Source organism: Tiliqua scincoides, chromosome 3, assembly GCF_035046505.1.
Source record: "Tiliqua scincoides isolate rTilSci1 chromosome 3, rTilSci1.hap2, whole genome shotgun sequence".
Classification (NCBI taxonomy): Eukaryota; Metazoa; Chordata; class Lepidosauria; order Squamata; family Scincidae; genus Tiliqua; species Tiliqua scincoides.
In genome coordinates, this window is record NC_089823.1 from 41,090,275 (window position 1) to 41,102,793 (window position 12,519).

Consider the following 12,519-nt stretch of genomic DNA (forward strand, 5'->3'; position numbering starts at 1 on the left):
TCCATATTATGAGACACTAACGAGAAAGTAATAGCAAATTTCCCAGCAGTTACCACCACAAAGTTTTACATTGGATTTTGTATTTCTTAAAGGACTGTATAATGGCTTCTGATCAACAGTATATCACTGTGTGACAGATCCAAGTGTGCAGGATAGAAGGGCAAATGATGTACAAGGATACATAAATCCACCCAGGTCTTTCTGTAGTAATAATCCCCCAAATCCCTTTTCATTGATGGCAGTGCAATATCTGATCTGCACAAAACAGTTTGGAGTGAGGTGGAATAGCTTTGCTGTCAATTGTGACACCAGAAAAAAAAATATATATACAGGGTGAACCAGAAGTAGGTGGACAGTAAATGATAACATTTATTTTGAGATTACATATACAGTTATATTTACTAATACAATTAAATATAATTTAATATAACACAAATGCCATAGTTATAATGAACACCATCGTTATAGTATAACCCTAACACAAACCCTATTCCACCTACTGTTTGGTTCACCCTGCATATATAAGGAGGGGCAACTAAATGTGTTTCTGTGGTAGGGGCAACTTTGCTCCACATGTCAGATTTCAGAAAGGAAAAAATTACAGTGTGTTTCACATTAGTGCTCTCAATCCCAAACAAGCAGCCCAGTCCTAACCAAGTTTCAAGTGCCGATGCAGCTGTGTCAATGGGGCATTCACTACATCCTGTGGTGGGAAGTCACAGAGGCCTCCTCAATGTAAGGGAACAAATGTTTCCTTATCTCAGGGCTGTACTGCAGCACTGGAAGATTGGTTAGGATTGGGCCCTGAGTCCATCAGAAATTGCTCTTGATTGTTTGATTTGTTCCTCCCATGAAATTGGACACCCAAGATGGCTATCAACCAAATTAGAATACAAAAAATAGATGCTTTTTTGATAGCATCAATATCTTGATGCTTAGATAAAGAAGACTACATGAAAATAATCTTTTCTTCAAATTACCACAGGTGTTCTGGAATGGATTTGGGGAGTCATATACTTTGGGGGGGGGGCATGCTTGCCTCCATGATCCTCTCTGTCACTGCCTATGCTTGTTGCAGAGAAATGCGATGCTGTTTCTTGGTCCTCCTTAAAAGCATCTAAAGTGTGTACCGCTGCCAACTACAAAGCTGTCCATGAATGAATGAAAGAGGATGGCTGTTGGTAGAACAAAGGAAAATACTGTATTTCTATTGTTATTTCCACCTGATAACAAAGCAAAACAAAGCAGGTAGGTTCCTGAGTACCCTGGCATTAGAGCTGGACAGTAGGAGAGTGCACAGCCCTCCAAGAATATTCTCATCATAGAAAGCAAAGACCAATATTTCTCAAGGTTTGTCCTCCACCGTACACTTCGCATGGTCCACCTATTCATTGTACCATTGACAGTACCAGGCAATTGCATCATCACCAGTTGTTCTGGGTTGGGAGGCCAGATGCAATGCAACAAACAGACGCTCAAGGTGGAGAGCTTTTTGAGCGCAGAAAAGCATGCTTTGGAGCTCTGCCTGCTGAACCGAGCCTCCTACTGTTGTTTGTTGTGTCTTGTTCCTGGACTTGCTGCCAAGTGGTAGGTGTCCAGGAGTCCTGCAAGTACCAGCAGACACCACCTCAAGTACCACTGGTGGTACCCATACCATTAGTTGAGAACAAGTCCTTGCTCCTGAGCAATTTACAATCTAAAATAGACAGTAAGGAAACACAGTCAGGAGGTCCAGACAAGGGGGCATGGAATTAATATTGGCAGATGCTGTTATGTGTAGTTCTTCAAGCTTGGTAAGGAGAAGCTCAAGACGGCAGGCAATACCCATCTGGGATGATCTGGTGTCTGGGATTAGGAAGACCAGCTCTCAGGAGCAAACAGCAATGTGCAAAGCAGCTAATGCAAGCCATTAGCTTGCAACAGGTTTAACAGAGGATTATATTCAGTCCGTTTAGTACATTTATATCTGTAATTGGCCTGACGGGGCAACAGCAAAAATGCATTAATCTGGATGATTATCTCTTCTTAGATGCACACAGTGCATGTTGGGTACATTCTGTTCTGCACTGATAGCGCACCCTTAGGTGCACAACAAAGGAGGCACAAAATGAATAACAAAATGATTGTACCGAGTCGGCCCTTGGGAGGCCATCAGTCCACAGTGATTTTCAACCTTTTTCATCTCATGGCACGCTGACAAGGCGCTAAAATTGTCAAGGTATACCATCAGTTTTTGGCTACTGACAAGGCACACTGCACTGGCAGCAGGGGCTCACATCCACCAGTGGGCCCACTAACAAATGACCCTAGCCCAAATTCCCACGGCACACCTGCAGACCATCTGCCGCACACCAGTGTGCTGTGGCACAGTGGTTTAAAATAGTTGGTCCACAACAAATTGTGTGTGTGTGTGTGTGTGTGTGTGTGTGTGTGTGTGTGAGAGAGAGAGAGAGAGAGAGAGAGAGAGAGAGAGAGAGAATTTTGAACCAGGCCTCTTGTATCTCCAAAGAGCAGATGAACTTCTGCCCACCCTTTCCTGATACACCTCCGTTGCCTTGACCCACAAGGTCTTAGCTGCCTTCCCCTGAGCATGACGTGCTCACAGATGTGTCCTTGCTCCTCAGTGTCCTCAAGGCATCTCCATCAAGAGGGGCCAGTCAAATAAACACAACTGGATTCTGGAGAGAGCTGGGTGGCAGGACACAGATATCCTTTTCCTGTGACTCCAGGGCCAGACCCAGCTCTGGAGAGGAGGGGGGGGAGCCTTGGGAGCTTGACCTCGCCCCCACTCCTCCCCTTCATTCTCCTTCAAAGCTCCACTCTTTCTGCTGATGTCACAGACAGGAAGCTGAGTCATGCAAGATAAACTCAGTGCACTCCCTTTTGCAGCAAAGCTATGCATAGTTGACCTGAGATTTCGCAACCTGAAATTTTACCCATTCCTAAAGCCTTCAGGATAATCTGTGCTGGGCGTGATGAATGGCATGGATGCCCCAGGGACTCTTCTCAAGGGGCACTTCTCCCCAGTGTCGCAGCTAGATGGGGGTGCAAAGCACTAAGTCTTGCATAGTACCTCACCACAGCATGCAAGGGGACTCTTCCCTTTGGAGCCATCTGGAAGGGAATGACTCCGAGGGGAAGGAGCCCATTGCATGTTGCGGTGAAGCTCCCTGCAAAACTTAGGCTGCAATCCTATCCACATTTACCTGGAAGTAAACCACACTGACAATGAGATTTATTTCTGAATAGACATGCGTAGGATTGGACTCTCAGAGCCCAATCCTATGCATGCATTCTCAGAAGCAAGTCCCAATACAGTCAATGGGGCTTATTCCCAGGAACGTGTGGATAGGATTGTAGCCCTAGCGCTTTACACCCCCTCTAGCTATGCCACTGCTTGTCCCATCACAGACCTGGCCTGACGCCTCCAGAACTACCCTTGTTTGCTATTTGCTCTGCCTTTGCTGTGCCAAATGGCCTTATTTGCTCAGGCTGAGGAACCTTTGCCCCAGTGCACGGAGAGCTACAGGTTGCTTCTGCATGCACAAGCCATCGCCACCTGCCACTGCCACTGCCACTTCCTAACCAGGGTTGGAGTTTGGTTCAGAAGCAGCACCCTCCTATGCATGTCTCCTCTGCAGCAGGTCCCCATTGGGCTCAGTGGGCCTTACTCCCAGGAAAGTGCCTGCTGCCAAAGTATGTCCAGCTTTGGCATTGTGCTGCCTGCAGGAGTCCTTTCCTACTGAAGCCACGTTTCTGAAGGTGTCTTCGCCTATTACCTGTGAACCCAATCCTATGCATATCTACTCAGAGGTAAGCCCCATTATAGTCCAAGGGACTTACTCCCAGGAAAGTGAGGATTGGATTGTAGCCTCAGTTGGCCCCAGGAAGAGCTTGGTGGCACCTTTATGGTGTCATCAGCTTTAGTGGGCTAGAAAGCCCCTTCCAGGAACACACCCGTGAGGATGCTGCCAGACTGCAACAGAGTTACTCTCCCTGCAGTCAAACGGTAACAACTCTTTCTTTTCCTAACTCTCCCCCCCCCCCCCGTCTCTTGGCTCGCCCGCTCCCTTTCTCTCCCCAGCTTTGTCCTGGAGGGAAGGAACCATCGTAGCCACGGAGGGGGGGGAGTGGCGGCGCGCTTCTATTAGAGGGGGGATACCCTCGTGGGCGGGACTGTGCCGAGGGAAAGGAGGTGGGTCCTGGCAGGCGGGGGAGGGGGCAGGGGCTGGTGCTTGGGAAGTGCCCGCGAGTGAGCTTGAGGAAGGAGGAGGAGGAGGATGCACACAAGGCAGGAGGGCAAAGGAGGTGAGTGGGGAGCAGGCTGGGCTCCAGATCGGGGGGCAGGCAGGCAAGCGCCTTTGTCCCGGGTCTGGCGCGCACGCAACAGGGAGCGAGGGGGCTGGCTGGCTGGCTGGCTGGGGAGGGAAGCAACCCTGGGGGCAGAACTGGAGCTGGTGGTGGGGCAGGGGGCGCTTTCCAGGCAAGAACCTGGAGGGAGTGAAACTTTGCCCTGAAGTTTGGGGAGGCGGCGAAGCCCTGCAAGATGCAGCCTCCCGCTTGGAGAGAGACCCCCAGCCTCCTTCCTCCGTTAGCTCCGGGCTCTTTCTTCTCCCGGGCAGGCAGGCAGGCTCGCTTGGTCTTTCAAGCGGGAAGATTGAAGCTGCAATCCTGTCCACACTTGCCTGGGAGTAAGCCCCATGGACTGTAGTGGGACTAACTTCTGAGTAGGCGTGCGTAGGATTGGGCTCTCAGGCTGCGATCCTATCCATACTTTCCTGGGAGTAAGCCCCATTGACTATAATGGGACTTACTTCTGAGTAGGTGTGCTACTCAGGCGTACAAATGGATTGGGCTCTCAGGCTGCGATTCTATCCACACTTTCCTGGGAGTAAGCCCCATTGACTATAATGGGACTTACTTCTGAGTAGCCGTGCATAGGATTGGGCTCTCAGGCTGCGATCCTATCCACACTTTCTTCGGAGTAAGTCCCGTTGACTATAATGGAACTTAGTTCTGAGTAGGCATGCATAGGATTGGGCTCTCAGGCTGCGATCCTATCCACACTTTCCTGGAAGCCAGTCCCATTGGCTAAAATGTGACTGAGTAGCCATGCATAGGCTTGGACTCTTACTGGTCGCTTTCATGCATTAGGGCTTGCTCCCCCCTTCCCTTTTATTTTACAGTCTGGGATGCATTTGCTTTTGGCTGTTAAAAAGGCTGCTTAGATTGCTCTGCAAGCCTCTGGGGAGGAAAAGAGGCAGAACTGCATTTTTTTAAATCCATGCACTTTTGACTTGATCTAACTGTTCACTTCCGCTGCAAATCATTCACTGTTAGTGTTTTAGGACACAATCTTAAGCATGTCTACTCAGAAGTAAGTCCTACTGTGTGTGATGGGGCTTACTATCAGGAAAGTGTCCTTTGGATTGCAGCCTTAGATCCCAAGCCTAGGCATGTCTCCTCTGAAGTATGTCCCAGTATAGTCAATAGGGCTTACACCCAGGTATGTGTGGATAGGACTGCAACCCGAGAGTCCAATCCTATGCATGTCTACTCAGAAGCCAGAGCCATTATACACAATGGAGCTTACTCCCATTACATAGGATTACAGCCTTAGTTAGGAATTGGCTGCAGCTGGAAGGGTGACTGCTGGCCTTGAAAGAGATTTTATAGCAGTGCAACTGAGCAATTTCTTCTGATTTGACTGGAGATGCCTCTTTTCCCACGTTTGCATCCTATCTCAAATTGTTACTTTTTAATGTCTGTTAAACAAAGCCTGTTTTGTGGTCTATTGTCTCTCCCACTGGGAAGCCTCAAACACTGCCTCTGAGCACTCACAAATAGGAACTGGCTGGTGGTGTTTCCTTCAGTTTAGTGCAGAGAGTTTTCTCTGCAGGAAGCCAAAGCAAAGGAAGATGTGATGTTCTTTTTTTTTTTTTTAATTCAAGCTCAAGGGTGTTGATTGTTGTCAGGAGTGCACAGAAGAGGAATTAAAGCTCATATAATACCAGTATTGAACTTTAACATGGAGATAAACTCCAAAAGGGGTCGTCCTGGAGGTCTGTTACAGCAAACACAGAAAAGAGTCTTGTAGCATCTTGAAGGTTGACAAATTCTAAAAATTGTGGTACATTGTGAGGTAGAGCTCATTTAATCAAATGCATACAGTGTTCTCAGTTGGAAGGAACCTCACTGTTTGGAGGGGTTCCCCCAAATAAGATCCCCCCCCCAATGTAAGATTATACTTCAATATCTGAAGAAGTTGACCCTTGTCCACAAAAAGTTAGGGCACAATAAATCTGTTGGTCTTTAAGGTACCACAAGACTCCTTTTAGTGAACTTCTACAGCAGGATTGTAAACAAATGGATTCCATGTGCACACACATCACAGTGCATGACTAGGACAGAAATGGAGATTCCACTCCAGGCTTCTGATTGTAGAGAACAAAATGGTAGTTAATTTGGATAAATAGCATGGAATGCCAGTGTGTGCATTCGCATTTGGTGGGAGAGCATGTTTGGTCCAGAGGTGGACCAGGGAATTGGACAGTAGCTTAGCAGACAGGAGTTTAATTCTAATCTCTGCCAGAAGTCAAAATGGCTTTTGATGTTACAGGAAACAGATGCTTCTGCAGGTATGTATCAGTGTCCTGCTACTTCACTGCAATCTCTGAAGGGGAACCAGTGCTAGGGAGATGCTCATCTCCCCCATGTAAACTTTCCCTTCAGAGGTTGAGAAATGGAAGCAGAATGTGAAGCAATCATGTCTCTGCCAGCTACCATAGGATGTGGTAGTTCACTGCCATCTGTAAATAGGAATAATGGTCAGCCACATCAGAGATTTTATGACGACAAATGCAGAATGTAGGAAGCGGAGCTGCCTTTTGCTGAGTTGGTTCATTGACCTATCTGTGACTGTCTGTACTTTCGATAATAAACAGCAATACTTTGCACTTTTGTCCGGTTAGGGAGCAGAGCTTCGATGACAATAAAAAAAAGGATGAATGTCAAAGCATAGTCTTATTTACGTTTTTTGCCAGCCAAAATAAATTTGCAAGCTAAATAACTACTGTAACTATATAACTCATGTAAATGCGTGCAAAGCCCAAATAGATAAAAATAAACATAATGTCAATGAAGGCTGTAGAAGGTTGGATGGAATTGGACGAAAGAGGAAAGTGAAATTTGGGTGGGTGAAATTTGAAATGTGATTGAAAACAGCTGAAAGCAAAGCAATGAAAGTCAAATGGATGAAAGTCAAGGTATTCCTTGATTTCAGGCTCTTACCCAGCCCTATCTGGAGATGCTGGGAATTGAGCCTGAGATCTTCTTAGCCTTGCAAAGCAGAAGCTCTTCCACTCCGACAGTGCATTTACAGCAAAAGCTTTTAAAAAAAAAGAAGTGATATGTAAGCAAGCTCCAGCAGTGCATCAATAACTTTCCTTAGTGTGCCCCAGTCTGACACCTCTCTGAAGGTGACTGGTTTGATGAAGCATGTCACCAGCACTGAACAGGGCTTGGAATTTACACATTAGCATTTGCTGGGTTAACTATAATGTAAGCCCCAGACTCATGCCACAGATAGATTCTGGTTCCCACTCTGATGTGCCTTAATTGGGAAGTTGAAAGCATGCCTGCTTCTTGAAGTGAACTCTTTCCAGTATTCATAACCTTATTCAGTATTCATACCTGCTGCTTCTTCATCACATAGCAGTAGAGAGAATTGTTATCTTAAAAGTTAATATATTAGTAGCTTTAAGAGGAGCAGTTTGGGTTTATTTTAAGCACTTTCAGAAGCAGAAGAACAGAAGGGATGAAGGCTTCATAAGTGTGAACTTGTGTGTGAATCCAGGCAGAAGTATAAAAATGGGGTTGTGGGGCTCCAGAACATGGTTCTGCATAGGATTCCCTGTTCCTTTGTACCAGACAGTGTGGTAAAGTGAGATTGCATTCACGTATGTTCGACCTTCATGCTTTCAGTTTGCCCTTCAGTATCAGCCTTGTGAGTTCTAATTTGCTTACAAATGCACCTTCTACTTTATAAGTCACCTCCTAGCAACCTGTGATTTAGTTTGGTCTGTTTGGCCTTGTTTTGTGTTCCTAGACCACAACACTCCTGAAAAGTGTTAACTTGGTAGTTGCTGGTCTCTGTACAAGTCAGTTACTCTGTTCTAGAGCACTTTTGGCAATGTCTTCTAAAAATGAGAGGGAATCTAGTACAGTCTACTAACTTCTCTTTTCAAGTTACTTCTTACTTGCCACTCTAGCTTGCAAGAATATAGTTTGGGCAAGGATTTTCTCAGAATTTAGACCACAATCCTGTGTACCTTTACATGGGAGCAAATTCCATTGGACACAAAGGGAATTACTTCTGAGAAACATGCATAAGATTGTGCTATAAAGAGATGTAAAATTTCAAGAAACTTGGAGCCATTGAAAAATACAATTTTCACATTTGAATGAAAATTTGGGGAAAGTTAGAGATATATACTGTAATCAAACTTTTATGCACTAGGATGATGATATAAACATGATAAGTTATTTGTAGCCTTCATAAAGTTGAGTATTTGATATGACATTTGAAGTTTTGACATTTGAATTATTTGAGTATTTGATATGACATTTGCAGCAAAATCCTATACAATACATGTTTATTCAAAAGTAAACCCCATTGAATTTGATGGGACTTACTTCCAGGTAAGTATTACAAGTCTTACCTCGGAGTAAGTCCCATTGAAATCAGTTGGATTTACCACTTAGTAGATGTGTATAGGCTTGAACTGTAAACTAATTTGCATTAATTTTATTCTGGAATAATTACAAATTCACCTTATGTCAGATATGGAATTTCCAAGCTTCTGCATCCTATAGTACCTAAATGGTACCTAAATGTTTGTTAGGCACCTTAGGAATAAGGTGTTGATGTTTCGTCAGTGCAGTAAGGATGTCTCGCTAGGAACAGAAGCTGTGGTGACCATGATCAGAAGGATGAGGGTTAAGAAACCGAATCCAAACAAGGTAGACATGATAGCATTTCAGTGTTCTTATGGAGACTGAGACATCTGTGATGGATAGAAGTTTTTTTTTAAAACTTATTCATAAATTAACTGGAGTCAACAATGAGCAGTGCGGTAGCCACATTCGTGGATGACACCAAATTATTCAGGGTGGTGATAACCCACAAGGAGTGCCAAAGCTGGTGAATAGCAACAGAATGAAGTTTTGTATTAGTAAGAGTAAAGTGGTTTATATTGGGAAAATAATTCCATCTTCACATATGCACTGATGGGATCTGAACTGGTTGTGACAATCCATAAAAGACTTCTTGGAATAATGTTGGACAGTTTCACTGGAAACACCACCTCATCATGCCACAACAGTCAAAAAGACAAACTTGCTATCAGGAGTTTATTAGGTTGAAAATAAAACCTCTAGCATTGTAAAGCTATTATAAATAAATATAAGGTGCAGCCACTTTTGAATTATTGTGTTCAGTTCTGGATGCCCCACCTCAAAAAGAATATAGAAGAGCTGGAAAAGGTGAGGACAGTTCGGTATTTGAAACTTTTTTAAATTTGGATTTTTAAAAGTGACTAATGGGGGAGTGGTAGTTTCATAAAATGATGAATAGTTCTGGGAGAGTGAATTCAGATTTTTTTTTTTCTCTCATAGTACGAGAACACTGATCATCCTGTGAATTGCCTGGCAATAGTCTGAGAACAGATAGCAGAAGTGCTTTTCAAGAGAACAGGCAATTAACTTGTGAAGTTAGCTGCTGCATGTTAGGGTGTTTACCAATGACTTGAATGGCTTTAGAGAGGGATTAGACAATGGAAAATCAGTCTATCATTTAGTCGTGTTAGCTAAATAGAGCCTCTACGTTCAGGGGCAGTATACCTCTGAATAACAGATGTCGAGTATTAGAAACAGGATGCTGGGCAAACAGGCATTTGATCTACTCCAGCAGGAGTCTTTCTGTGTTCTTTCATTGTGGATCCTTCTGAATCTAGCAAGACTGCTGCAGGCTCATGTTGCAGCTGTGTTTTGGTACCTTATAATTATTATTATGCCTTATGCAGAATGAAACTTTTCTTGGATTGTCAGGACCTGGCCATGCCTATGAGTGCTGCAGTGGGCTCTGTTCAAGACTGCCCCTGAAGAGTTAACAGGAACACATGCAGCTCCCAGTTTATAAAGAATTGTTCTGATTAGCTGTGCTTTTGGTTCAGTGTCATGTGCTGGTTAAGGCACTTATAATGCCTTAATGCCCTAAGTCCAAAAATACCATACTGAGTCCCAAAAACTTTACACTTTAATTACAGGTGCAGGGAATATAAAAAGTGCTTTCCACAGCATATACGAAAATGCTTTTGAAATTTACAAGTTACCAAAAGTGCCTTTTCTGCCACCAAGATTGCCTCTGCCTGGCTTCATCATATGGATGCAGGGTGTGGGTAATGAGAATATCCTTCTTACAATACCACACCTGGCCTTCATTCACACAACAAAGAATAACATAACAAAGAAGAATCCAAGAGCATTTTCACTTCTGATGCTATATTTATGCATTCTGAAAACATATTCTGCATCTGTAGAGGAAATGTAAAGCCTACATTGGCTGGAATATTCAGTTTAAAATGACTCTCTTCACTTTCTGTCCAGCTGTTAATGAACATGGAGCAGCCTTGAACTGAGTCATACCATTGGTCCCTCTAGCTCAGTATTATTCACACTGACTGCCATTGGGTTTCCAGGGTCTTTGCTCCAGGTTTTTGCTCCAGCTCTACCTGAAGATGCCAGGAACTGAAGCTAGGACCTCCTGTATGTAGTGTTATGTTGTTGGCAACCTTCAGTCTCGAAAGACTATGGTATCGCGCTCTGGATGGTGGTTCTGGCACAGCGTCTAGTGTGGCTGAAAAGGCTGATTCGGGAGTGTTATGTGCTCAATCACTAAGCTATAGCTGTATCCCCCAGTGCTTGTACTTGCACTCAGGCAATGCATCAGAAGCACAAAGAGACATTTAATATGATGTGTAAAAATGTTCTAAGACTTGGGCCACAGTCCTAACCAATTTTCCAGCACTGACATCAGGGCAATGCAACTCCGAGGTAAGGAAACAAACATTGCCCTACCTTGAGGAGGCCTCCATGACTGCCCCCCAACTGCAGGATGCAGCACAAGCCCCACTGGCCCAGCTGTGCCAGTGCAGGAAAGTTGGTTAGGATTGCGCTCTAAGTTCTCCAAGACCTAACTATTTGGACTGGTTTTTATGGCTGGAATTGCTATGACATGATGGAGGGGGTTGTAGGATATCCTAGGATGCAAGATGTTGTAAAATTTTGTATGCCCTCTGGTCATTATTTTGATGCTGATTTCCACACCTGCTCCAAGCCTTTGAGATAGGGTACAAACCTAGTTTAAAAAAATACATGTAACTTTTCAGGTTTATGGAGTAGAAGATTTGTATGCAGAGCCCTAATTGAAAGCATTTGGTATGAATTTATGGCTGCAGAATTACTTGTTCTAACTTTGTCTTATTGGCATCTATATAGGACACATACGAGACCATTCTGGCTTGATAATTGAGCTGTATTGTGTTAATTGAAGCTTGCTATTCCATCACTGATGAGGCTTATTTACATTTGGCAACAGCTGTAGTTCTGGCTCTGATTAAAATGCGTTGACCAAGTCATGTGAAACTACGGAATAGTCAAATGTTCTAATTGCTGTTGTCTAGTGGAAGCATATGGCACTGGGGAAGAAAATAATAAGAGGAGGAGAGAAAGGATGGATAAAGTGGTTAATTGTAGTTGACTTTATTTTAAAGAACAGAACATAGAATAAGGATGCAATCCTTGACATGCTTACTTGGAAGAAGACCCCATATAACTTGGTGGGGTTTAGTTCCAAGTCGTCAGATGTAGATTCAGGCTGTACGTTTTGCAAATGTTCTTAGGAAATAAGCAAGAAGAATTATTGAATGCTTTAGTGAGTGGAGAAAAGGAAGAAATTGACCATAATACTTGCTTTTGAAACATGAATGAAGGATGGTTTTTTTTTATTAAACTGACAGCTGATGAGGAGGAAGGTGAAATAGTTAAAGTAATACAGTATGACACTGTGAGATCTCTCCACCCCCACTACCCCTGAGTCTCAGTTTCCCATTACATTTGTCACTGAGGGGGTTGGAGAAACAAACATAAAATTGTGTACTGGTTCCAGACCCATTTTTCATTTGATCATCCTGTAATGATAAGAATAGTGATTTAAATTGCCCTCCAGGAGAGCATACATACTTGTGGGAGTCAAAGATTTTGTCCAGAAGCAAGCTGGGGACATTTTAAGCCTATTGGAAAAGCTTAAGTTACTGCCCCCAACCCAGAATAAGCTTGCTTCAAGCCCGGGGTGACAAGTTGATGGTAATGTCATTGTTTGTACTTTCAGGGCTGGGGAATAACCGTTAAGTTCATAATGCCTTCTGAGTCAAATAGTCTGTGTTCTGAAAATGTCTGAAT

At 43.9% G+C, this 12,519-nt stretch overlaps 1 protein-coding gene across 3 annotated transcripts in view; it reads left to right on the plus strand.

Moving 5' to 3' along the window:
* The first annotated feature begins 4,248 nt into the window (after positions 1 to 4,248).
* The window catches only part of PHLDB2 (pleckstrin homology like domain family B member 2), a 96,103-nt gene continuing 87,832 nt past the window's right edge, over positions 4,249 to 12,519 (plus strand). For all 3 annotated transcript variants that reach the window (XM_066619413.1, XM_066619411.1, XM_066619412.1), the window contains exon 1: positions 4,249 to 4,308. The gene's annotated coding sequence lies outside the window, so the exon portion shown is untranslated. The remainder of the gene's footprint in view (positions 4,309 to 12,519) is intronic.